Below are 24,911 nucleotides of genomic sequence, written 5' to 3' on the forward strand. Positions count from 1 at the left end.
ATCATTTGTCTTTCCTACGTTATCCTCAAAATTCTAGCCCAGGTAAAGATTATGGCCTCACTGAATGCTAGAGCTGCAAATGACCTGTTGTTCATCAATATCCTCGAATTTCTTGAAAACAGAAACGGAAACAAGAGAATTACTGTAATTGACTCAAGGTCCCCAAAGGGCGAATGAGGGAGAGACTTCTTTTGCTGTGGTGCCTTTTGGGAGCTGTGGGCCTCCACAGCCTCAGGTTTGCCACCTCTCAGCCAAGCTTTAATCACCAAAGCTTTGCTCTTGGTTTTTTTTCAAGGTACAGTTGGAATGAAGTGCTCATAAACACAGTCCAGCTTAATGAGGAATGATATGAGCATCCAAGAACAAGTCATTTAATCACTTCAATTACTAAGAAATTCCGTGTATGTACTTTCTCCTGCCCTATTTATAATGACTTTTGGACCTTCACTGTGGGGTACTCTGATGCCAAGACTTTCCCAAACAGATAGATAGATATGAGAACATTCAAACCCCCTCATCTCGAAGCTTATTAGTCTTACACAACACCCTTTCTTGTACTGGTTAAATGGTCATAGAAGTTTTTTTTGTCAGAGGGTATGGTCATACCCAAGACTTATTTGTGTAAAAACTTTCACTTGTGGCATCATGCAATGTTGAGGACCAAAGTCATTTAGGGCACAGGCCTGAGAGCTCTTCCATAACATAATTTTAGCAGACGGTGATGTAAATTTTCTTTGCTGATAGCTAAGTGGGGTGAGCATGGAAAGGAAAAGGCTGAGAGCTGGATTCAGAGCCCTTGGATGCTGACAGAGTGTTTTCCCAGTGCGAGTCAATAGTTAAGAAATGGGTATGTACCCTAGTGCAGAATTTGTCATGGTCAGCAGCAATAAAAGAAAAGCATTTGGTGTTAATCGTCTCTTAATCAGAAATCAAACTGAACTTTATTCCATGACAAAGAAAAATTAACTGTTTTGTTAATTACTATAATTATCTCCCCACATTTATTTTGACAGCCATGTCAGTGGTGGAAAACAATCTCCTTAAATTGCCTCTTGCTTCTTATGAATCACAAATTCATACAGTTTTGACAAATAATTGTACTCCACCCTTTACACTTGCTTTGGGGTCTTTTGCAGCCTGAATCTTCAGAAACATGCCTTGGTGAGTTAAAAGGGAGAGGGGCAGAGGGACAGTGAGGAGGGGAGAGAGAGGGAAGAGAGGCATGGGAGAGAGGCATGGGAGAGAGGGGGAGATCGTTTTTTATAGAAAAGATTATGTGGCACCGTACTAGACCTTGGGACTGTCTCCCAATCATATGCAGTCTCATCTTTCCCTTCCCTTCCCTTCCCTTCCCTTCCCTTCCCTTCCCTTCCCTTCCCTTCCCTTCCCTTCCCTTCCCTCCCCTCCCCTCCCCTCCCCTCCCCTCCCCTCCCTCCCCTCCCTCCCCTCCCCTCCCTCCCCTCCCTCCCCTCCCTCCCCTCCCTCCCCTCCTCTCCCCTCCCCTCCCCTTTATGATATGATTCTAGCACCCACATAGACATGCCTGTACCAGAAAACTTGTGATAGGTGGGCAAAGGGAAAGGAGGGAATGTAGATGGGTTTGTTCAAAACACAATTTATGCATGTATGAATATTAAATAAAATGTTCAAAAATAAAACAATTCCCCCAATGCCAGGTGTGGTAACATGTGCTTACAATCCCACAACTGGGAGGCAGGGACAGGCAGGTCCCTGGGGCTCTCTGGATAGCCATTCTCATCTAATTGGTGAGCTCCAGGCCGATGAGGCGACACCCCGTCTCAAAGGAGGTAGATGATGTTCCAGATGACTTCTGTGACTGTTCTCTAGTCTTTACATGCATATATGTGCATGTTCCCCAACACCCAGACACACACACACACACATGCACATACACACATGCACAGGAAAGAAGAAAGTAAATGAAACTGGATAAGAAAAGATCTAGGATGGGGAAATGAATGGGATGGAGACGCAAAAATGTGAAAGGCACAAAGAATAAACACAAAGGAGAAAAATATTTTTAGAAAGTGTCCTCTCATATATAATCCTTTTTGTCGTATGTGTATGAGTGTTTTGCCTGCATGTATGTGTATGTATCACATGCATACAGTGCCTGTGGAGGCCCAAAGAAGGGGCCAGATCCCGTGGAGTTACGGATGGCTGTGAGCCACCATGTGGCCGCTGGGAATGCAACTCAGGTGCTCTGGAAGAGCATCTAGTTTTCTTAACCACTGAGCCACCTCTACCACCCTCGTGTAAGCCTTGATGTTAGCATGATTCGATGTCTGGAGCAGTAGTGCAGACAAAGGAGACTGGATGAGTTCTCCACAGAACCTGCACCCTGATGGAGACGCTCTACTCATAGGAATGCTAGCATCAGTGTCTTTCAGACGTCCCTACGGCTCCACCAGGCCATGGGGAATCCTCTGTGGAGTACCTGGCTTCTTCATGCTGGCAAGTCAATCACTTCCCCTGGCCTATTCAGCTGGAGGTGCGATGGGGTTTGTACTGTTCTGTGCTTAGCTTTCGCTTCTGTTATTATTACTGATGCTATCAGCCATAGATGCCTGAGAAGATGTTTTCTTCCTCCCTGGTGGCTCAAAGCAAAGGGGTGTTTTAAAAAACTTGAAATTGTCCATCATAGAGAAAATGCGATGAAGTCCGATCCTTGATAAATGCATGGCATTTTCATCTGGAAGACTCTTGTTTTCTAAGCAATAACTTTTTTGTTGTTGCTGGTTCTAAGTAGGTCTGCAAAGGATTGAAAAGGCAGGTAATTTCCAGTTAAAATTTCCTTGGATTTTTTTTTTGAGATTTTTCTTGCACATTTTGCACATTTTATACATTTTACATTTAATATACTCACCGAGGCAGTTCTGGCTTATCTATGAGTAACTAGGCTCTACCTTGGCTCAGACACTCCTAAATCCATCTATTTTAAGAATTTTAAAAGTGCCTCTTATCATTTCAGAATTCAGATTTGAAGTCTGAGAAAGGAAGAGAGAGCTTCATTCTTGGCCTCAGTCCCAACCCGAACAATGCGAGGTTTATATGGAAGTTCAGAGAATGGATGCAGGATGGGGATAGATTTTATTTTAAAACTACTTACGTTAGCTCACCTTCCTTCTTTGCGAGCAAGCAAACGGTGGTTTCGCAACAGTCGTCCTCCGCGAAGAACACATTGTGAAAGGAACGCTCAGCTCTTACCGGGTCTCTTTTAATAAAAGTAAAACTATATCTCACTTGTTTTGTAGGAAGACTAAGAGACTTTGCTTAGAAAACCCGGTGAATAGAAAGAAATTCAGCAAAAATATGAGCTCATTTGTCTTCTGATATCTCTGAAATTCACCCACTCAATTTGGGAAGGGGTGGGCTCAGAAAGGATGGCTGGCAGCGTGTTTACAGGGAATGGGAACTAGCTCTTGGAACTCCTTCATCCCTGTGAAGAGTTTAGGCATTCTTTAGCCTGCTGATTGCTGACTTTCCCTTGGGTTTTGGAGTTTTGTTTTTCTTCTTCTTTCTAGAAAGTGACTCTACTGTGAGGTTATAAAAATCACATGGACCTTCCTGCCTCAAGGGCTTTACTCCACACGATGGTCTCCTTTCCCTCAAAATGCAGCTTAAGGGGTAGCAAACCTTCACTTCACCCCCCAATGTCACTGTTGAGAACAAGTCTTAAGAATTAACCCCACGCGTGGGTTATTACTGATGCTATGATGAAATGGCCCTGTGGCGGCGGGTGGATGGGGGTGGGATGCTGATGCTGAAGAGAGTTTCTCTCTCTCTCTCTCTCTCTCTCTCTCTCTCTCTCTCTCTCTCTCTCTCTCTCTCTCTCTCTCTCTCTCTCTCTCTCCCCCCCCATGCCGCCTTTTGCAGGTTTTGTGGCCACACCTTGCTTGCAAATGCTCACAGCCTGTGGACCCTGCTTCTGGGCAAAGCCACACAAGCTCACAGCCTGATCATGTCTTTCACTTTCTCGCTTTTCTGCTTCACTGTGGCTCTAAAGTTTTTCTTTAGTGAGATGGGAGAAACTGTCCTTTTGTTCCACCTTTGTTTGCGTGTCTCTTTGCCGTCCCCACAGGGCCATTTCAAACCATCATTTTGAAAGGTCACTGGTTCCCTTCTCCAACAATGGGTTAATGACACCCAAGCAAGCTATATTAAAACTATAGCCTGTATGATCATAAACAGCTCTTGAGACAAAAAGAACATAAGTAAAAGTCTTCCAAAAAAAACCAACTCACTGAAAATATTAGTTAAAATGTTAAAGTATATTAGCCAATTACACAAAATCCTTTTATATTGCCTTGCTTCATTTCAAACATGGCATGGGCTATTTTGTCTGTGAACTCAAGTGGAACAAAAAGCTACAGAATGCAATTTGTGTCAGGAACTGGACTACAGAAGGACAACTAATTCTAATTAGTACGAATTCCCCATAGGCCAGGGGGAGGCCAAGTGCAGGGACCAACTGCCTAATGCTGTTTCTATCTTGCAACAGGTGGGCCAAGGCCTTCTAAAGGTTGTCATGGCAATGGCTAATGGTAGACCTTTGGCCGGACACCAGTAATTAATTGCAGGCATGTCCAGCCTTTGAATGTGATATCTTTTAATACAGTTCTGAAATAAAAGAAGGCTGGCTCTTCTAATTGGTTAAAATTCAAACAGCAGAAGGCTTTGCAAGAACCCCTGCAGAATAATGCCAGTCCCATTTCAGCCTCTCTAACTTAGAAGCTTTGCTACATGGGAGTGAAGACAAAGGTATTCAGTTGAGATAAAGTTAAGACTGCCCAATGTGGACTCCAGAACAAAACCTTCACACAAGGCCCTAAGGCTGTGTGTGAGGCCTTGAAGAAACACACCTTTCAAAAATCTGATAAATTATCAAAAAAATGTTCATCTGATTTCCCATGCCTGAGTGTTACAGCCTGTTGGGTAGGCATCATTCAGTTAGACATCTTCTGTGACAGCCTATATTTAGATGGTAGTCCCTGAGCATTGCTTGTATTGGGGATGTGGAAAAGAGCTGGGTAGTTAGTAGTGGAGGTCTTTGCAGAGTGAGGGGACCAAAGGAAGACAGCTGTGCTCCACAGGGGTCCTCTGTTCAGCTCAGACCCAAAGCATTACCTCCAGAACGTACAAGAGATCCTACAGGCAACCAGAGTCCTGCATTGCTAGCCACTTAGTAAATGGGGTATGATATATTCTAAACAAACTACCTGGTAATGAGGTAAAAAGATAAGCTCCTTCTTCCCCTTTGGACTTGAAATTGTGCTACCATACCTTCTGGGATGGTAAAAAGAACAACCAAACCAGGAATGATAGTTGGATGAACTGAGTCTCACTGTATGGCAGTCCTTGTGCTAAGTAATCTGCATACATTACCTCGGAATGGTTATTTTTTTCTGTCTTAAGGAGCAGGAGATTGAAGCTTAGGGAGGTTGATGGGCTCACTGTCTACTAGACAGTGGCAGAAGCAGCAGCCTCCTAAACCAGGCCTGACTTAAAGAAATCCATGAAAATGGTGGGCTGGTCTATGTTCATTTAGGGTTGAGCACAGCCTGCACACCCCTGGTTTTCTTTTGTCGCTATTGTTATATTAATTTATGTACTGGGGTGGCGTCTAGGGCTTCATGAATACTAGACAATTATTGCACTACAGGCTTGTATCCCCTACCCTCTGTTTCACCTTTATTTTGACACAGACTCTCATGAAACTTCACAGGCTAGCCTTAACCCATTCAGCAGCTCTCAAAGACCTTGAACTTACAATGCTCTTGTATTAGTGTTGGAACACTAATACAAGACAATAGGCCTGCACTACCTGACCTACTACCTACCCATCTTCTCTTTGGAATTATTCAACTCAAAGCACGTTATGTAATCTTTGAGCTTTTAGTGCTGAATCCTACACCTCTGTTCTTGAACTGTAGCCTAATTTATTGAAACATTTTTTAAACATAATCTTTTATTAGATGCTTAGGTTTTTAATTACAGGACCATTCCCCCATCTTCTCTTTCTGCCCATATTTGCAAATTCCCAGTGGTTTTGCTTTCTATATTTGATGTTACAAAAACAATCACACTAGTGGGAAAAATGAGATTTGGTCCATTCTAAGAAATGTGTGTTTTAAAACTCCTAGCTTCCAAACAACATGCTGTTGAGTTGTACGTTTGTGTGGACTAACCTGTTTTCATATGGAGTGAAGCTTTTCCTGAATGAATTCCTTTTTGCTTCAGTGAGGGAGACTAACATCCATAGGAACGTTCCAGAGAGGGCTCCATTCTTCAGGTGAGTCCTCAGAAACACTCGTTGCTATTTCCCACCAAGCAGTGAACAGGAAGTATAAGGGGTAAGTGAAATTGAGGCATCTTCAGCAACAGTGTCCCTGAACCAATGTCCCTGTGCATACAAATGTTTGACCCTCTTGTCATGACAGATGAATCTGTAACAGACTTCCATATTGAGAAATAACCTACCCCTATGTTTTTCCATATACATTCTGCCTTTACTTATCCATGTTCAAAGTACCAATTTCCCGGGATGTTGCTAACAAAGTCAGATGATAATAGGCATGATGAAAGGGGGACTGTTTTAGACCCCTCCTCTTTTTTAAAAATACGTGGAGAATTCCTGGGACATGGGTACAATAAGAGAAACACTTTAGGATGCCATTGCTTTAGTGGCTGAATTCCCCTATGGATTTATTTTTATCTAACAGTTGAATAGGAGATATTGTGCATAGCTGTGACCTCTCCCACCCCATGGTTAGAATTGCTTTACTAATAAAATGCTTCTATGGTGACCTCCCCAGATCTTTTGACTCTTATTGCTTAGGTGGCACTAGAGGCTGAGGCAGGGCTTCCTTTAGCAACACATTTGCATAAGTTGGTTTGAATGATCCCCATGTGAGTCCCTGACTCCAGGGCTGGCCTGTCATCTCAGAAAAGCCTGAGGTACTCATTCCAAAGAGATCAAAACTCAAGAATTAACTAGTCTTCATAAAATGAGAACATCTCCAGGAACAGTAAAACAAATGATTATCATTTCTTCTTGGCGTTGGACTATGCCAAGCTAGAGAAAAACAGAGCTCTCAAACGTTGACAATCTGGTATATTGAAGTATGACCATTATTTTTTATTTTCCACATTTTTGGTCCAAAGACAGTTCTGAGTAATTGATTCCCATAATGAGCTATGGTTCGTTAGTCAATTTAATTTATAATTGAATTGGATGGATGTAACTCTGTGTAAAATTGTCTCTGAAGAATCTGTTTTGTTCGTCTGTTCAACTTCTGACAGGGATGGAAGAAAATCTAAATTATTCCCTCCTGCAACAGGGAAAAATTCATAGTCTCAGCTTCCCCGGTGAAATTAAGAGAAAAAATATTTTTAATAGTTGCCATGCAAAAATATTATGGCTTTACTAAAATTTATACAAGCGTGTCAATTAACACATTCACTGCAAGGACAGTAGATTTGGGAATCTGTGTAAACGCCTGAGGCAAAGACCTTGCCGAGTCCCAGGAAGCTTTCTCATTATTAGAAAGAGCACCAGGTCTCCTGGCATCTATCATCATTGGTTATTGACAAAGATTGTCCTATTGCTACATAAATACACCAGGAAAACAATAGCTCTAATTCTGCAGGTGTTGCGCAATTACCACGACTTGTATTTTCTATACATTTTCAATAATGCTATAATTTGGGAAACAATTATTAAAATAACCATGTAGCATTTTCATTTCTTTCCCAGTTTGAAAGCCTGTCAGGAAAATTTGAACTTTAATTGTGAACAATAGGCTTTCCTTTTATTATTATTTTTTATTTTTTTTTACTCAGAGATTCCTCCCTTCTTCTTGAAGCCCTTCACATTTAAAACTTTTACAACCATCTTAGCACACACTCAAAACAAAGCCATAATTATGTAAAAAGAAATGTTTTACAGTTAATGCCATCTAAGACACTCACCAAGTGCCAAAATGCATAGGATTTTGGTAAAAGGCAATCTGTTCTTTGAGGATAATACATGCAAACTACTCTTGCGCGAAACCTGAGGCAGGAGGCAGGAATAGTATACTGCCTTCGCTCACACCTATGGAGCTGACTTTGATACTATGCCCAGAACTGGGTTACAGGCTGTGATTTGAATGCAGTTTAATCATTTTTAGAAGCGAAGGGCCTTTAGGGTACTCTTGTTCCATGAGACTTATTACATCTAAGAAAGATGAAGGCATGGGGTTTATTCTTCCTCGTTAACAATGGTAATGATCCCTAATGATGGACTATTGTATGAAATCCACTAACTGGGAAGATGAGATGGATGAAAACAGCTGTCTTTTCCATTGTGAGACCCTCTCTTCTGTGGACAAAGAGATCACGGATTCCCATCCCAGACTCTGAAGGAGAAGGCATTATGTCACTGTATGGCCACTGCCATTTCTATGGGCTTTAACTTAATCCCTTGCAAATGTTAAAAATATATATTTTACTTAGTAATAATGATATGAATAAATGAGGTTTAAGTAAGGCGGGTCAGGATATAAAGTCCAAATGTTACAGTTCTCGAGAGGTGAAGCATTCACAGCTTCTCTTTCTCCGGAACTGTCTGCTCTCTTTCCTTGTCCTTTGCAGGGTTTTAACTGTTTTTCTTTTAAAATTACTGATGCAGAGGCAGAAGATATTTTATTTGGAAAAATACTGTTCAAATGAGCCATGTTCAACTTTAACACTTTGATTGTAAACAAAGCAGGCTTTGGCTTTATCGGGTAAACAAGATCAGCAGAGATCTCTGGAACTCATAACTGTAACATTCCTCCTCAGGGATTTCCAGTGGGACTCATCTTTTATGTAAGTCAGGTATGTAAAATGGATTGGAAGTGAATCTAACAAAATATGCAAAGCTCCATCAATCATTCATACACAATGCTCAGTTCAATGAGGGCTGGCTCCAGCACCCAGATACACAGTGTCATAGTAACTTATGCTCTATGGCACAGAACCCACGGTCATCAATCACCCCCTGACCAGCCCAAGTTACACTTTTGCTTTAGTCCTTGAACTCCTGTGAGTGGACTTTGAAAACTATTGTTTTTATCTAAAGTACTAGATCGATACCTGTGATCAATAAGCATTTATTTCCCACTAAAGAGGACAATGGCCACTGGGATCACGAGATGTTCTCAAAGAGAAAAATGTTGGGTTGAGTAGGAGATCATTAATACATCAAATTTTACCGGGGCGGTGTCTTGAATATCTCCTTGAGGCTGATGCTCACAGACTGCCCCTTTGCTTCAAGATAGCTGTTTCTTTGCTGGACTTTCCAGTAAACTCCTCAGAACCTTGTGTACTGTTGGGTTCTGTAGTTTCAATCCTCAGCCAATAAAAATGGAAAGCATTACTTATTGATGATTTGGCCTTGTGAAATTTTCTAAGGTGTCTTGTTATAAAAACACATTATAAAGCATGGGCAGCCCTTGCAAAATGGTACCTAATAATATCACAGTGGGAGATCAGATTCTATCCCTGGGTCAATGCTCACCTAAAGTTGTGGTCCTGCCTTTAGCTCATGGCATTAGGGGAAGGAGGAAAATTTTAATGCCAGTGACAGGAATCTCTCTTCTGCAACTCTTCTCTGGTTTTCACAGTAATATTTCTAACCATTTAATCCAGGCAGAAGGCCATGGCTTATATTTTTACTGTGTTCAGAACTTCTAGGACATGGTTTTCGCACTGACAAAGTAATTAAGAGATGATCTAATGGAGTTATTGCATCACCGTCCTGCAGTTTTGCTGAAAACTCCTGGCTTTCTGTTAATTCAGGGGATCGTCTTCTGCTTCAGTAGAGGGCTGGCCTGAATGAAGGGCACTTGAGAAGTGGGTTTGAAAGAGAATGGGTCATCAAACAGTGCTGAAAGTTTCCTTCCACGAGAATGTTGGGAGACAGGATACAAAACAAGGTAGAGAAAAAGGGAACTCCTCAGTCCTTGTACCTTTTGAAATGGCTTACTTTAAGTACATTCAACTGCGTAGCACCCTTGATAAAAAAAATCCCTGGAGCAGGCACTGATACATATCATCTTACAAGTACATGAAATGCACACTAGCACATGAGCATATATGTATATGTATGTGTATGTATCTGTATATATTTAACAGCTTCAGCAACAATATGCAAAGCATAATTTTATCCTGGATGATAATGAAGATGGATATCTTTTAAATTTTTAAAAAATTATTTTGGTTGACTCATTGTCATATAAAGTTGTATTGGCCTTATTGGGGAAGAGAAAAAGCATGAAGGGGAGCAGAGATGAGGAGTGAATATGATCCGAATATGTTATGTGTACATGTCAAAATGTCACAATGAAGCCCACAAGTTTGTGAAATTAATATAGCTAGGTCAATGAACTAAATTAATAACATGGCTTTGAACTCATGGAAGCCTGTTCTTTTGTTACCGACTTTGTCTTAAATCTGAATAGATTTTGCAGTTTGTGCTAATTTTAACCTTCCAGTTCTACAGCAACTTTAAAACACAAGATGTCTATTTTGTGAACAAATACAACTGATGCCACATAATGGCCCATGAGCTTGTTTTAGTAATGCAAGGAATGGCATTATTGGCATATACTAACACTCCCTCCCTCAGGATACAGGGATTATCTCCCCACTTAGAGCTTTCTGATGTGTACCAGGGTAGACATGAGTGTCAATGTACAGGAAAAATATAACTAAGGTTGACTTTGTACATGAACATAAGTGAGTATCCCATTATTTCTTTCTGCGTAGGTTCATCTTACACAGCTTGTTTTGGAACTCTCTGTGCTAAAGTTCTAGGGATGCTCTCTGGAGAAATTCACCTGACACGAACATGCATGAGGTCACATGCTACCTCCCCATCTCTTATAGTCAGGAATATCACTTCCATACCCTGGCTCTGTCTGAATCATTCAGGAGTTGGAACATTTCTGTCTGCTTACTCTGTATTTACTGAGAGTCTGTAAGCTCTAGTGTTCAGTGTATCTGACTGTCTGAAATGTGGGGTCTTACTGGAAAACTGTAGACAGAAACTGATTAGAAGTAAGGATCTATGCCTCAATGGCAGCACGGACAGGGGGAAGTGGTCACCAGGGAGTGTTAGGCCAAGGGACACTCCATAGAGAAAGTGATGGAGGAGCTGAGACCTTCAAAATAAATAGGACAGATCCCAAGATGAAAGAAATCAGGTGTCTTAGAAAAACTAAAGGATGTCCTTGATGGCTGGCCATATAGAAAGCAACAGAGTGAGCAATCAGGCAAAGAGAGGCTGTACTAAACAAGGTTCTGTGTGTCATCTTAGGACTTTGACTTTATTCTGAGACCTGTGTAAAGCCACTAGAGATATTTCAATGAGGGGAAAACATGGGTAGGAGAAATCCAGTACAGAAAATATTTATGATAATGTTAGCACATGCTAAGTAATCCATATGTGTTAGCTTGGGTTAAGGTTACCATTAATATGAATATAATCACCTATATTTATTGATTCCAACCACTAATATCTATTCATTACTATATTATGTTTGTGGAGTGTTCCCTCTGGTTTCAATCTGGAGAAGACTGAAGGCACAGAACATTTTTTTCTGAGTTCTTTGTTCTTGGAAATTTCTTCTCCTTACTTCTCGAGACATGTCTGGTCTGTTAGTGGTGTGTCCTTTGGTAAAGATTCTTACAGCATTGGCCTTGAAGTAAACTAAGTGAGGAAAGGTCAGAGGCGGCTCTAGAAGAAGTAGGGATGGATAGAATTTGGAGAAATGTTGTCCAGTAGTTTCCATTATGCAGAAGCATACATTTCACACGGACAGCATCTCTTATGGGCCAGTTAGGTACACACACTGAATAAATACCTCTCAACTGGCCTAGTTTTTCTTTTAACTTATGAAACCTTCCCACAGTGGAATAGCTGGCTTTTCTATCATTGGCTTTTTTTTTTCCTATATGAAAAATTTTGACCTTACCTCTTTCCTTTGAGATGTGTGTGTGTGTGTGTGCTTGTGAGTTAAGTTTATTTGCCTGAGTTTCAAATGTTTGACTTGCCTCACTAAAGTCATCAAAAACCTGTTTTAGAAACTGTGGTGAGCATTATTTGAGTGTGGTTACATTACCTCTACTTAATTCTTTCACTGACATAAATTCTTCATTAAGCACTAAACACCAAATATACCTTTAGATTGTATAGATATCAGTGAATGCTTCATCATTCATAGTGTTGTCCATGATCCTGAAAACAATGTTTGTGTCATTGATGTCTCTGCAGAAAAATTTAGAAAGCTTTTCTTCCTTTGATGTCCTCAGACACCATTTTGTTGAAGGGAAGCAGCCCCAGATTTTCCTGTTGTTTGTTAGTCTTGGATCAAAAAGCATCTAAAAGAATACAGCTGTGGACTTTCACGTTCACAGGGAGAAAAGTGACCTCTAGGGAATCATCTTAGATGGCCAGGAGATAGTTCCGTCAGTAGAGTGCTTGTTGTGTTAGTATAAGGACTTAGGCTTGAGCTCCTGAACACATGACAGACTGAGCATGGTGGTACATGTCTGTAACCCTGGTGCTAGAGTCACGGGTGCGGGGAGACAGGAAGATACCTGGGGATTATTGGTCTGCCATTCTGGCTGCATCATTGGGTTCTAGGTTCAGCAAAAGGCCCTGACTCAAAAATAAAAATAAGGTAGCAAGTGATAGAAAAAGACACCCAAGGTTGACATCTTGACTCCAAATCCCTGTGCACATATGTGCATATATATATATATCACACAGAATACAAAACACACACACAATGAAATGTCAGAAAGCTATCTTTAAGCCATCGGGGAAATAAAAAACCCCACATTTAAATGAAAAGGCACTCGCTGTTGAGAGGATAACAGGATGGAGGCAGTGAAAACCTAGCTGTGTTTAGGCACTCCATCACACGCAGAAACGGGCGGTTTATTCTTGTTTCTGGACACACTACTGCCTGCTGTGCAGAAATTAAACATTGCATGAAGCAGGTATTTAGAATGCCCATCAGAAAAAAAGATTAAAAACTGTAAATCTTTGGCTCATGAGGCCTAGACGGAACCTGGCAAACCGCCTGTTCTGCATCCCCGTCCTACGGCTGAAGACACAAACTCTCCTACGGCCAGGCAAACAACAAGCACAGATTTGGCAAGGAAATCTCTCATTTTTATGGTCCTTTCTTGCACGAGAGGAATTGATACCTCAATCCTCTCCTCTTCTGTGACTTATTCTCTTACTCTCAAAGGACAGAACTGAATTCCCAGACCCAAGAGTAAAAAAAAATAAAATGCCCACTGAAGGTAACAGTGCTTTTGAGTCAGAAGAGAGCCTTTTCTGATGATGCAGGAAGATGTCCCCATGGAGATGTTGGAAGAAACTTTGTTGTGAGGCGATTCACCTGTACCTGTTCAAGCTTGGGGTGCTGGAATTCTACCACCCTCAATGACTCGATTGCTATAAGAAATGATTTTGTTCCAAATAAACAGCATCCTTCCCTCCCCAGTGTGTGACTCTGCTTAACAAGCCTGACTTAAGGATTCAAGCGTTATGCTGGTCTGCCCTTGTCACTCAGGGGGTACCCTGGTCAGACTAGGTGCAAAGGACCCTTTTAAAGAAAGACGTCTGCCCACTTACAGACTCTTTCTGATCTCTCCCGCTCTCTCTCTGCTCCCTCTCTCTTTCCGTTCTCTCTTTGCCCTCCATCTTTCCTGCTGTTCTCCTGGGGCAGACAGGACTTTTCCCGTCTCCCTCTTCTGTCTGTCCCTCTGTCCCTCTGTCCCTGTGTCTCTTTACCTCTTTTCTCTTTTCTCCCCCCTTTCCGTTTGTAATAAAACTTCTCACTTAAGCTCTGTCTGCCTGGTATGTTTGCCCGCCTGCCTCGGTCACCCTTGCCTGCCATGGAATCCACCAGAGTTCCTCACAGCTTTATTCCTAGCACTGGCAGTGCGTTGGAAAGGCAGACATAATTTAAAGCAGGCGTTTGAAAGCTAAGGGTATATAATTTGGAAGAGCTGGGTTTTTTTTTTGTGTATGTGTACTTTGTCAAGTTATAGCTTATCTTTGACTTTTATGTGTGCCTTCCCTTTTGGGTGCATTTTCATCCAATACCATTGCAGATTTATATATGTAATATAACCTAGAGAATGATGAACGGTATGCAATACTGGGATTGTTGGTGCTATCCATTTACAATAATAAAAAGTTAAAAAGACAAAATGTAATGATAATAGTAAACAAAAAGCACCAACGCTCTTCTAACTTTTCATCCTGACTTTTCCTTCTCTGGTGTCTCCTCTGGTGGGCATCAGCTGACTGTTCTAAACCCATGCCTGTTATTTCACTTCCTTGCTTTCCTTCCTGTTGTGTCCCTCTAGGAGTTTCAGATCTCCAATATTTCCTCCTATTTTCTTATTTGTTACAAACTTTAAACATTTATGTGGGTGGTTATGAGGGTAGGTGTGGGTGAGTGTGTGTGTGTGCTTGTCATATTCAGAAGTAAGTGAGTATGTTTGTGTGTGTGTGTTGGAATGTGTGCATGTGTGTCTGGTCTGAGACTAGAGGTTGATACTAGGTACCTTTCTCAATTTATGTGTATGTGTGTGCATGTAAAAAAATTACACACACATACACACAAACACATGCGTGTGCGCGCGCACACACACACACACACACACATATATATATATATGTATATATATATATATATATATAGAGAGAGAGAGAGAGAGAAAGAGAGAGAGAGAGTCTCAATAGGTAGTACTGTATGTAGCTCTGGCTGGCCTGTAGTTTACTATGTGGAGCAGACAGTCTTGAACTCACAGAGGTCTTCTTGCCTATGCCTTTTGAAGCCTAGGGTTAAGGCCTGTGCCATGATGCAAGCTACCTTACTTTTGGAACAGTTTGCCACTGTATCTGGAGCTCACCAACTCACTGGCCAACAAGCTCTAAGATACTGCCACTTCTACCGCACTAGGGTTTCGCACGCGCTACCGTGCCCACTTCCACCGCACTAGGGTTTCGCACGCGCTACCGTGCCCACTTTCTCTGTTTACATGGATGCTGGGGACTCAAACGCAGGTCCTCTTGCCAGTCCATCTCCTTAGTCACACCCTTTTCAGTCTTCACCTTCCTTCCGTCTTCCTACTTTCGTCCTCATCTTTCTCTCCATTCCGCCTTTTCCTCCTATGTCCTTTCGTATCTGTAAATTTATCTTTACTGTCGCCTTCATTTTGTTTCTTTTTTGTAAAATGTACTCCATTGTTAGGGTGAATGTGGAGATGCTAAAGTGTAACTTGCATTCGTCCTTGGAACACTGAAAACACTGGAAAAGCACAAGGTGTGATAATTCATGAGGAAAATATTAGAACAAGGCTCTAGATCAGGTTGACTTACATACTTAGAAATGCATAGACACTAGAATTGCATGTCATGCAGGAACCCTCAGATCATAATTGTGTTATTTTATCCTAGCCCATACATATCCTAGACTTCTATTAGAATCCACCAACTCTTATGAGTTCATCACAGGTCTCGGAACGCTGTGCGGTATGGTTTGGCAGGATTTATATCAACGCTGCAGATAGACTACTGGCCTTCAGACACTACAGGAAATGGTAAAATTGGTTGTAAGTTAGAGTTGGGAGTTAGCACAGTTCCAATCAGAGTATTTAATTTCAAAATCATGGCTCAAAATCAGGCACCCCCTTGAAGCATTAGCAGAAGAATTCAGCAAATTATTTGGCTCATTTGCAAGACCAAATAAATATAAGGCCCACTATTAAGCCTCAGCTGCTAGGTTTTGAGTTAAGAAGTAATGGGTTGTGGGCACAGAGATCACTAAACCAAGAGCAGATTACTGGATTCTCCTTTATTTTTACACTCAATTGGCAGAGCTACTGTATTGACCCTCTAAACACTGTTTCAGAGAGAAGTGTGTTCTCATTTCATGTAGAGTACTGTGTGTTTGAAATTCATCTTGATCACTCAAACTCATCGCTGCCTCTGTTGTAGTCACTGTTTCTAAATCCCTCCCCACAGGTAGGAAGTAGTATGTTGTCTGCACTGTGCACATTTCTAGGTCAGCACCACAGTGCCAGGCACACCTCTCATGCTGGCTTTGCCTCCTCTGGCAAGCTTCCCCTATGTTGTTTGACTGGAGCTCTGTTCTGCTCCGTATGACTTCATCACTTTACAATCCAGAGTTAGAAGTAGCCATTCCTGTCTGGTATATGCCATGCTTCTGATGGAGAGAAAACAGAAGAAAGACAGAGATAATACTCATCAACTCCATCAAGTTTCCACCTATAGTTAAACTTGATGTAAGCCCCCTTGCAATTGGCCAAACCAAGTCACATGAACAAGACTGAGCCTAGGTAGACAGAGTTCACATCTCCCAAGAAAGGAGCTGTAGTTGCATGGCAACAGAATGAGAATAGAACATTCTTACAGGGAAAGGGAGAGAATGACAGGGACACTATGATTTCCATACATAATAAAAGCTATTGAAATGAATTATAGCCAGGAGAATAAAATTATTAGTATATTCTCTTGAGAATGAATAGGCAGGAGATAGTTTTAAGAACTTTTTCTTTGTTTAGCTTCCTCAGCAAATTTCTCCCATTTATAAGTGGAGTTGAATAACATTATCTGATTGAGTACTTAGCATTAATTCAATACAATAGTTAAATACATGGCCACGAAATGGTTAAAGAACAAAGAAGATCTGTTACAGGAAGAATTAGAGTGGTTTCTTTTCCTTTAAGATCCAGATATAACTTCTTGGTGGAGTTCTTCAGGCCCAAACTTGTTCTAGCCAAAGCTTGAATCCCATAATCCCATTTTCTAGAGTTACCACCGGGGGGGGGGGTTTGGGGGAGGGGAGAGGATATGAATCTATAATTGTCTTTCTAATATCATATGTTAGCTTTGGCTCAGATAAGGGCAACAGCTCACATTGTTATTATCACTGTGGTTGATGGAAACTCAGGACCTCATTGAACTTCCTGACTTTCCCGAAAAGAGCGCAAGCTACAGTCTAAGAGTCTCTGCCCCTAAGCAGCAATCACAAGTTGACCACGTGTTCCTAGTAGAGTCTTTCAAGTTCTGTGAAAGCAGGGGTACCTATGTAGGCTAGGAACTTGGGTTTGTTGAGAGATTCAAAGTCAAGCATTTGCAGACTGGGAAGCTGAAGTCTCAACAATGAGCTGATTAGATTTGATAAAAGGAAATGGCCAACTGGTCTGAATTCCTGTAGACTAGCATGTGTGATGGGAAAGACGAGAACAGAGACTTAACTCAGTTTCCAAGTGCAAGCCAACTTCAGTCTCCCTTGGATCCACATTGTAATTGTATTTCCATATTGGTAGTTCATTATCTATGGCATATCTATATTTAAATTATTTAGCTTATGCTTTAGATTTTATTATTACAGCATACTAAATTATTTACCTGTTTATTTAAAACGTATGTGAATTTACAAAATCATTTTCAGTCTGGCTAAGAAATTTTGGAAATGGGTAAGGCTTAAATAATGTTTATTACATGTCCAGGTGGGCAGAGAAGGATGTCACAGGGTGAATAATTTCCATTTTAGAGCTGTTTTTTAGCTGCTTTCTCTGATTTCCACCTGTACAAACCCTTCTACACAGTAAGTGCTCAGTAAATACTCATCAAATTGACATAGGAAAGTTAAGGACAGGGACTGGGGATGGGCCAGGATGACTAACTCACACCCAGTCAGAAATCCAGACTGATCACTAACTGAATATGTCTGAAAAACTCATTAAAAACCAGGGGAAATGCAGGAGAACATTTCTCCCCTACTCCATTACTCTGTGGGAAATATAAATGAAATAGATCATTTACATAACGGCATAATGTGCCTAGATATAACAGATTATTTGCATAACTGCATAATGCCACTAATCAGGGAAAAAGCCTTAAATATTTCTGGGATATGAACATACAGAATTATATAAGGTATGCATATCAACCAATAATCAGTGCCTTCTCTTTTTTGCAACTCGTGTCCTGATAAGGAGAAACACATCCACAGAAATAAATGAACCTCCCCAGCACCAGGCACTGAAAACTGGGCATGCTAGGCAGGGGCCAAACTGCATGGTCTAAGTTCAGTTTCTCCAAACCAGCTTTTCTTTTACTTGCATCAGGAGCAACAAATAGAGACCTGTACTCATGAAAACACAGTGACAAACCCCTTGGAAGTAATTTTTAGGTGAGTAATGAGGAAGGAAAGGCCAGACTGCTCACATAGGTATCAGTGCCTTCTCTGTCCTGTTAATAATGATAGCATTTCAAGGCACTAGCCAGAAAAGAGGAGGGAAAAAAAGGCAGTGGAGTTTAGTGATAATAATCTTTTTTCCCCATAATCAGAGTAGCTACACTCTGTTATATATTTATCTCAGTGCTAAGGTTCTTCAACATGTATAACTCCACTGAGTTCATTATATTTTTTAATGTATCTCAGATTCATTTCAGATCCTGATTTCCCAGCACAAACTAAAGTAACAAATATATAATTATTCTCATAAATAACTCAGCACCTTATATTTCACACAAGTTTTCCCAGAAGGCACGAGTGCCCTATATTAAATTCTTTTAAGTGTAAGTTGATTAAGGTAAAAATTAGTTGTTATTACCTTATGGACATTTTCAGTTTAGGAGTGATACAAAGTCGGGCCCATTTGTTGCAGCCCACAGGTATAGTCATCAGGAAAATTAATAATCATGTTCAGTATGACTATAAATCATTGTGGTTTAGGCAATTAATTTCTATAGAAAAAATGAAGGATCTGTAAGCATTATTAAAGTGCAAACTACACATTGTAGAAATGTGGATCTAACAAATTCGTGTTGAAGTGTAGGGTTTCCAGTTTCAGTGTGTTAATACAGGGTCATGTGAGGAGGAAGGGACGCTGACGATCTTGAATAGATAATGTGGTGACTTTAGCAGTTTATGAATGCAGTTTCCGGTGCATTCAGCATTCAGAATCTCAGTGTCAGATGAAGTGGAAAAAGTCACTCATTTTTAATAAAGGCAGAGAGCACCATTAGAAGTAAATGAACATGGGGGTATTTGAATGAGCTCACACTCATGGCTTCACAAATATTCCAAGAGCCAGAGTCCAAGGACTGCTGTTTGCAAAACTGTTTCTTGTAGGATTTCTTTGACTCTGGTCTCTCTGGTCAGTGTTCAAAGTGGGACCTGGGAAACAAAGTTCTCTAGTGAAAGACAGCAACATCCATTTGTGATGAAATGGTGGGTACGGACCATCATCTAGTCACTTACTTTCTCATTTAACCTTCACAGAATCAACTATGTATGATTATGTTAATAGCTGAGAAAATATGTTCAGAGTGCTCAAGCAGTCTGAAATAAAGGTCAGAGGATATACTACTCTTAATTCCAGCCTCAGCTGATCTCCAAAGTTTAACGTTTGCTTTCCAAATCTCATCCTTTTTATCTAGTCTTCATCTCCTCTTTTTTATCCCTCTCTTTATGTTTCTGCAGCACATTTTCTTTCCTCTGATGTTTGCTTCCATCTTTATGTTTTTTCCCTGCTGCATCTCCGGTCTGCTATGATGCCCTTGGGCATTCCATAGTCAGTTAATGGCCCATGGGCTCTGCAATGGCAGCCTTGGTTGATGTGGCGATTTACAGAAGGATGTATTTCTCTCTCTGGTTTTAGGCACTCTGTTGTTCCCAGGCCTCCCTTAGCATATGCCTCCTTTGTCCCACCACATCCAACTTTATTAGTTTCTATTCTAAGAAGGCCACATCGCAGCTTTATTTGTGTACTGTCTGAGGCTTGCTGAGAATAGGAGGGAGAAAGACAGACAAGAAGACAGGAAGAAAGGATAGGAAAGAAGAACAAAATAGAGAAAGAAGGAGAAAATTAGAGAATGACTCTTCACATTAAGGAAGCTTTGTCAATTTTGCAGAAAGTCATCATTGGTCCCTTAAATAGCAAAGTGACTTTAAACACTGAATGCGATTTGATTTGTGTGCCTTTTCAGGATTCATTCATGGCATAAAGCTCCTGGCTCTATTGTATAGCATCCCATTTTACAGAACACAGTGCATGGTTAATAACACATTTTCTTACCTCATTTGACTCTGGACAGTGGTCTTTTTTTCTGTCACACAAGGAAGGAACTTCAAGTGACTGATTTCAGCTACACAACGAAGGAGGAGGAAAAGAACTCAGTTCTTGTGACTTTAACTGTGGCTTCTTCAATAGAGACACGAACTTCTCCTTTGAGATTGCCACCCCCCTTATGTGAGACATTAACTCAGCTTGTATGCTCTTATTTCTGTTGAACTTGCTCCAGTTAATGGGCTCAAGGCTCTCCCCATTACTCAATCTGATGGATTCTGCCTAAACTTACCTTACCTGATTACTACATTCTCTTAGTACCTTGGATTACACCTTCCTGTTCTAATTCCTTGTTTTCAGAGACCCCTTTCCTTCTTCTTTCTCCTTAAGCTTCTTCAGATAATTCTTTCTTTCTTTGACTGCTTCACCCTTCCTTCCCCATGTGCTTAAATAATAAATGTTTTGGTCTATTTCTATGTAAGTCTCTAACCCATTAAGTCTTTGCTCCTAGAGTCAGCTATTGCATGATGATGATGATACTTATGTATTCACACCTCTAATCCAGATGTCTCCCTTTAGCACTGTGTCTGTAGTTTCAGTTGCTAAATGAATATATCCATTGTAACATTTAATAGGCAAGTAAAACCGAGTTTTAACCCAAACTAAATTTCTCATCTTCACAAAGCACTCAACGACTCTCTACTAGAGAAAACCAGCCTTCAATCAAGATATCTCACCAAGTTCTACAGGATCTACATTCATCCTGCATCCATCCCTTCTTCTGTACCCCTACTGAGGTTTATTCAGGCTGTGTCTTCATTCTTTGTACTCAAACTGTTGCAACAGCTGTTTATTTATTTACCCAGCAGCAGAGGCCCATTGACACAATGTAACCACAGCAAAGATATGAAACACAGTGTAACCACAGCAAAGATACAAGACTGTTGTTACACCAGCAGCACCACTATCACTTTCTATACCTAATCAGGAAGGCATATCAAGGATGAAAAGAGTGTAACATAATGAGATATCAGCTTTTCTCACATCTCTACCCAGAGTGAATTTCCCACCTAGACCAAGAGACCAAGACAGCTTCTTTACACCCAGTTGCTAAGGTCCACAATTGCTCTGACCCTTTGTCTTCTCAGTGTATCATAATTCTGAGCATTATAATGAGTTCATGTCTCCTTTATACCATATAGTTTGGAATTCAAGAGACCCTGCCATCTTTACTGACTGAAAAGTATGAGAGATGTGTATGTATGTTTTCTGGTGCCCTTGCAGAGACAAAAGGCACAAAGCCTTGACTGCTTTGCTCCTTTTTGCCCAGTATTTTCATTTTTAACTTTTTAAAGGTTTGTTTATAACCAGGCAAGGTGTATACCTTTAGTCCCTTGGGAAGCAGAGGAAGGTGGATTTCTGTGAGTTTGAGGCCACAAAGCGAGTTCCAGGACAGCCAAAGCTATTACACAGAGAAACCCGGTCTCAAAAAAATGTATATGGATGCTTTCTCCGCATGCACATTTATCTGTACATCAGAAGAGGCCGCCATCTAGTCCCATGATACTACAGTTACAGATAGTTGTGAGCCACCAGGTAGATGCTGGCAACTCAGGACCTTTGAAAGAACAGCTAGTGCTCAGTTTCTTGTAGAGGCCATCTTTATCTAACACCCCCACAGTGACTATGCTTTGATTCTCACTGTCACCAACCCTCTCCCACCTTCTCTCTGACAACATACTCTTTCTCTGGTTTAAGCCATCTTTTCTTCAACAATGAGTATAGCACAATGTGTCCTTTGCATGGCACCGGATTCTTGATTCCTCGTCGTTTACTTAAAGTCTCTGTTTTCCAAAGACAGTCCTTATGCAGTCAACAGTCTCTTCATTTGGATGCCCACTACAATTTGAGATGAATTCATTTACACTGTCATTCCTTTATTGTATTATTTAAATATCGGTTATGATTGACCTTGATAGCAAGGACTATGGATTTATTTAATACAAAACTCCTGTATCTAGACAATGGATGGTATTTGGTGAGGGCATAATTAATGAAGGAGTGAGAAAAAGGAGCCTAAAGTACTCCACTACCCAGAATGACTGCAGCTCAGTAGATTCAGTGGAATCCAAAGAATATAACAGTTGAGTTTTAGAACTGTGTAAGTAAAGTCAAAATGCTGCTTCTTCTTGCTAGATCCAAGTGGATGGATGGTCAAATTAGCTTTCACTCTATTTTTACTAGCTGAAAAGAAAACTAGTTCATCTAGCTGTCATGGTGGGTCATACCTGTAACCCCAGCATTTGTGACAATGAATCAAGAGGATCACAAAGGTGATATCTGCATGGGTTACATAGCTTTATATATGTATGTATGTATACATGTACATTTCAATAAATGGAAGCAAATCAACAAATGGAAGGTTTGAATATTAATGGAGTTTCAAGACAGTAACTCATGCATGAGAAGTATTCCATAAATCATGCAAATATTAATTATGACCTACCAAGGCTGTCGTTAGTCATCATCACCTGGATAGAGGTATACTTAGCTCACATTGGAAAAGTGGCAAATATTTGCTATAAGGGTGGATCATATTAAATGAAACATTCTTTGTACCTTCTTTCCTGACTTCCGTTATTCTTCATCTGTGGAAACGTTTCGTAGACTGGGGCTACATCTGGAGAGAAGCAAGAGCCTCAAATGGAGGTTGAGGGGAGGAGCCAGGAAGAATTCACAGTGAGGCTAGGAAAGGCAGAGTGGGCACCTGGAAAAATCAGCATCAGCTCGGTTCTTCTTCAGAGAACTTTGGCATGGCTACCTTCACTTTTTACATCTCTCTTAAATAAAATGCACACACACTGGAACCCACAGATCTTCAGTGAGCAACTTTACGTTGTTTTTCCCAAACATAGATACCCACATGGGCATACTTTTCAAGAAACAGAGGTCAACAGGAGTTTCCCCTGAGCTTTCTGTCAATTCATCTCTCTTCTTCTGACTGCTGGGATTGTAGATTCCCCTCATCTGTTCTTGGACTCCATAGAAATGGAAATACGCATTATACATTTGTTTGTGTCTGGCTTGTGACTCAACATAGTGGCTATGAGATGCATCCATATTGTGTGTTTCAGAAGTTACTCCCTCTAATTGCCGAGGAATATTACAATGTGTGACTATACCACAACCTGTTTATCTGTTCTCTCCTACTTGATGACATTTAAATCTCTACAGTTTTTGGTTATTATGAAAAAAACAGCTATAAACATTCCTATACAAATCATTTTGCATGCATCTGCTTTTATTTCTACTGGGTAAGTTACTAGGCAAGAATGTAGGTAGGTGTATGTTTTATAGTATAAGAATTTTCAAACATTTCCTCATCATCATTGTTACCATTTTATAGTCTTATCAACAATATACAATATTAATCTGCATTTACATCATATTCTTGTCAATACTTAAAATTTTAAAAAAGATTTATTTACTCTGTGTGTGTGTGTGTGTATTCATACATGCATGCCTGTGAACCATGTGTACGCCCAGTATCCACAGAGGCTAGCATGGAGTATCATATTTCTTGGAACTGTAGTTACATATGGTTGTGAGCCACATGTGAGTTCTGAGAATCAGGTTCCTCTAGAAGAGCAGTCAGTTCTCCAACCACTGAGCTCTCTCTAGCCCTCTCAAACATTCTTATAGGTATGAGATACCTCACTCAGGTTTTATTTATATTTCCTTGATGACTAGTACTTTTTATCACTTTTCATATTCTTATAGGCTATTTGTAGTGCCTAGGTGTTTTATTCTCATTGTTTTAAAATGAGTGATTTGTCTTATTATTGGCAGATATTCCTGTGTTGCCTTCCCAATCACCACCCCCTCTCTTACACACATACACAAGCACAGACACACAAGCATACACACGCTCACTGATTGGGGAAAGGAAAGTATTAATTTTTTTCTTTGTTTTCATCGTGTAGCCTCTGACTGTCCTACAACCACTAGATTTCCTGAAACTTTCAGAAATTGCCCTTCTTCTGCCTCCTAAGAGCTAGGAATAAAGACATGAGCCACCACACCCAGCCCAAGAATTTTCTTTTTAACAGTGCTATTTGGCAAGCAAACATTTTTAGTTTTTATGAAGTTCAATGCTTTTCTTTACTGACTAGTTATTTTTCATCCTCATGGTTAGGCAATGGGGGAAGTCCTTCTGTGTATATGTTTCTCTTATTTGTTAATAAATAAACACTGATTTGCTGATTGGCCAGGCAGAAAGTGATGTAGCTGGGCAGAATCAGAATACAAGCAGGGACACACAGGAAATCCCTGAGGCAGCTGTCATCATGTAGCAGGCAAAGGAGTTGCAGGTCTGGCAAGCCAAGACCACGTGGAAATACATAGATTAGTAGTTATGAATTAATAATTAAGTCAGAGCTAGCCAATAAGAAACCATAGAAAATGGCCAACAGTTTCATAATTAATATAGCATCAATGTATTTCTCTGGGGCAGATAAGGGTGGCAGGACCCAGGCAGCTACCAGGAAAGAGCACATGTTACAAAATTGTGCCCAATATGGGGCGCCAGTATGTAAGCAGAGTCCTTAATTGGTCTAGATAATAAGAAGCCGGAGTCGGATATAGAGGGAAATTCTGAGAGAGCAGAGAGAAGGAGCAAGCCACAGCACTCCTTACCTCCTAAGCGTCTCCACAGAGAAGAGAGCAATTTCCTGTTT

At 40.7% G+C, this 24,911-nt stretch overlaps 1 long non-coding RNA gene across 5 annotated transcripts; it reads right to left on the reverse strand.

Moving 5' to 3' along the window:
- Positions 1–1,508: 1,508 nt before the first annotated feature.
- LOC110343046 lies at positions 1,509–24,911 on the reverse strand. 5 transcript variants are annotated; one of them, XR_005879292.1, is made up of 7 exons: positions 24,871–24,911; positions 22,795–22,855; positions 20,185–20,254; positions 16,162–16,298; positions 6,210–6,337; positions 3,131–3,235; positions 1,509–2,772 (listed from the first exon to the last, which is right to left on the reverse strand). It is a non-coding gene; the product is annotated as an uncharacterized LOC110343046 (long non-coding RNA). The 5 variants fall into 5 exon arrangements; XR_005879291.1 differs by having other exon boundaries at positions 22,795–22,942; positions 24,871–24,910; XR_005879293.1 differs by lacking the exon at positions 24,871–24,911 and having other exon boundaries at positions 3,131–3,253; positions 22,795–24,551.

This window comes from Mesocricetus auratus, unplaced genomic scaffold (assembly GCF_017639785.1).
Source record: "Mesocricetus auratus isolate SY011 unplaced genomic scaffold, BCM_Maur_2.0 Super-Scaffold_100009, whole genome shotgun sequence".
Lineage (NCBI taxonomy): Eukaryota > Metazoa > Chordata > Mammalia > Rodentia > Cricetidae > Mesocricetus > Mesocricetus auratus.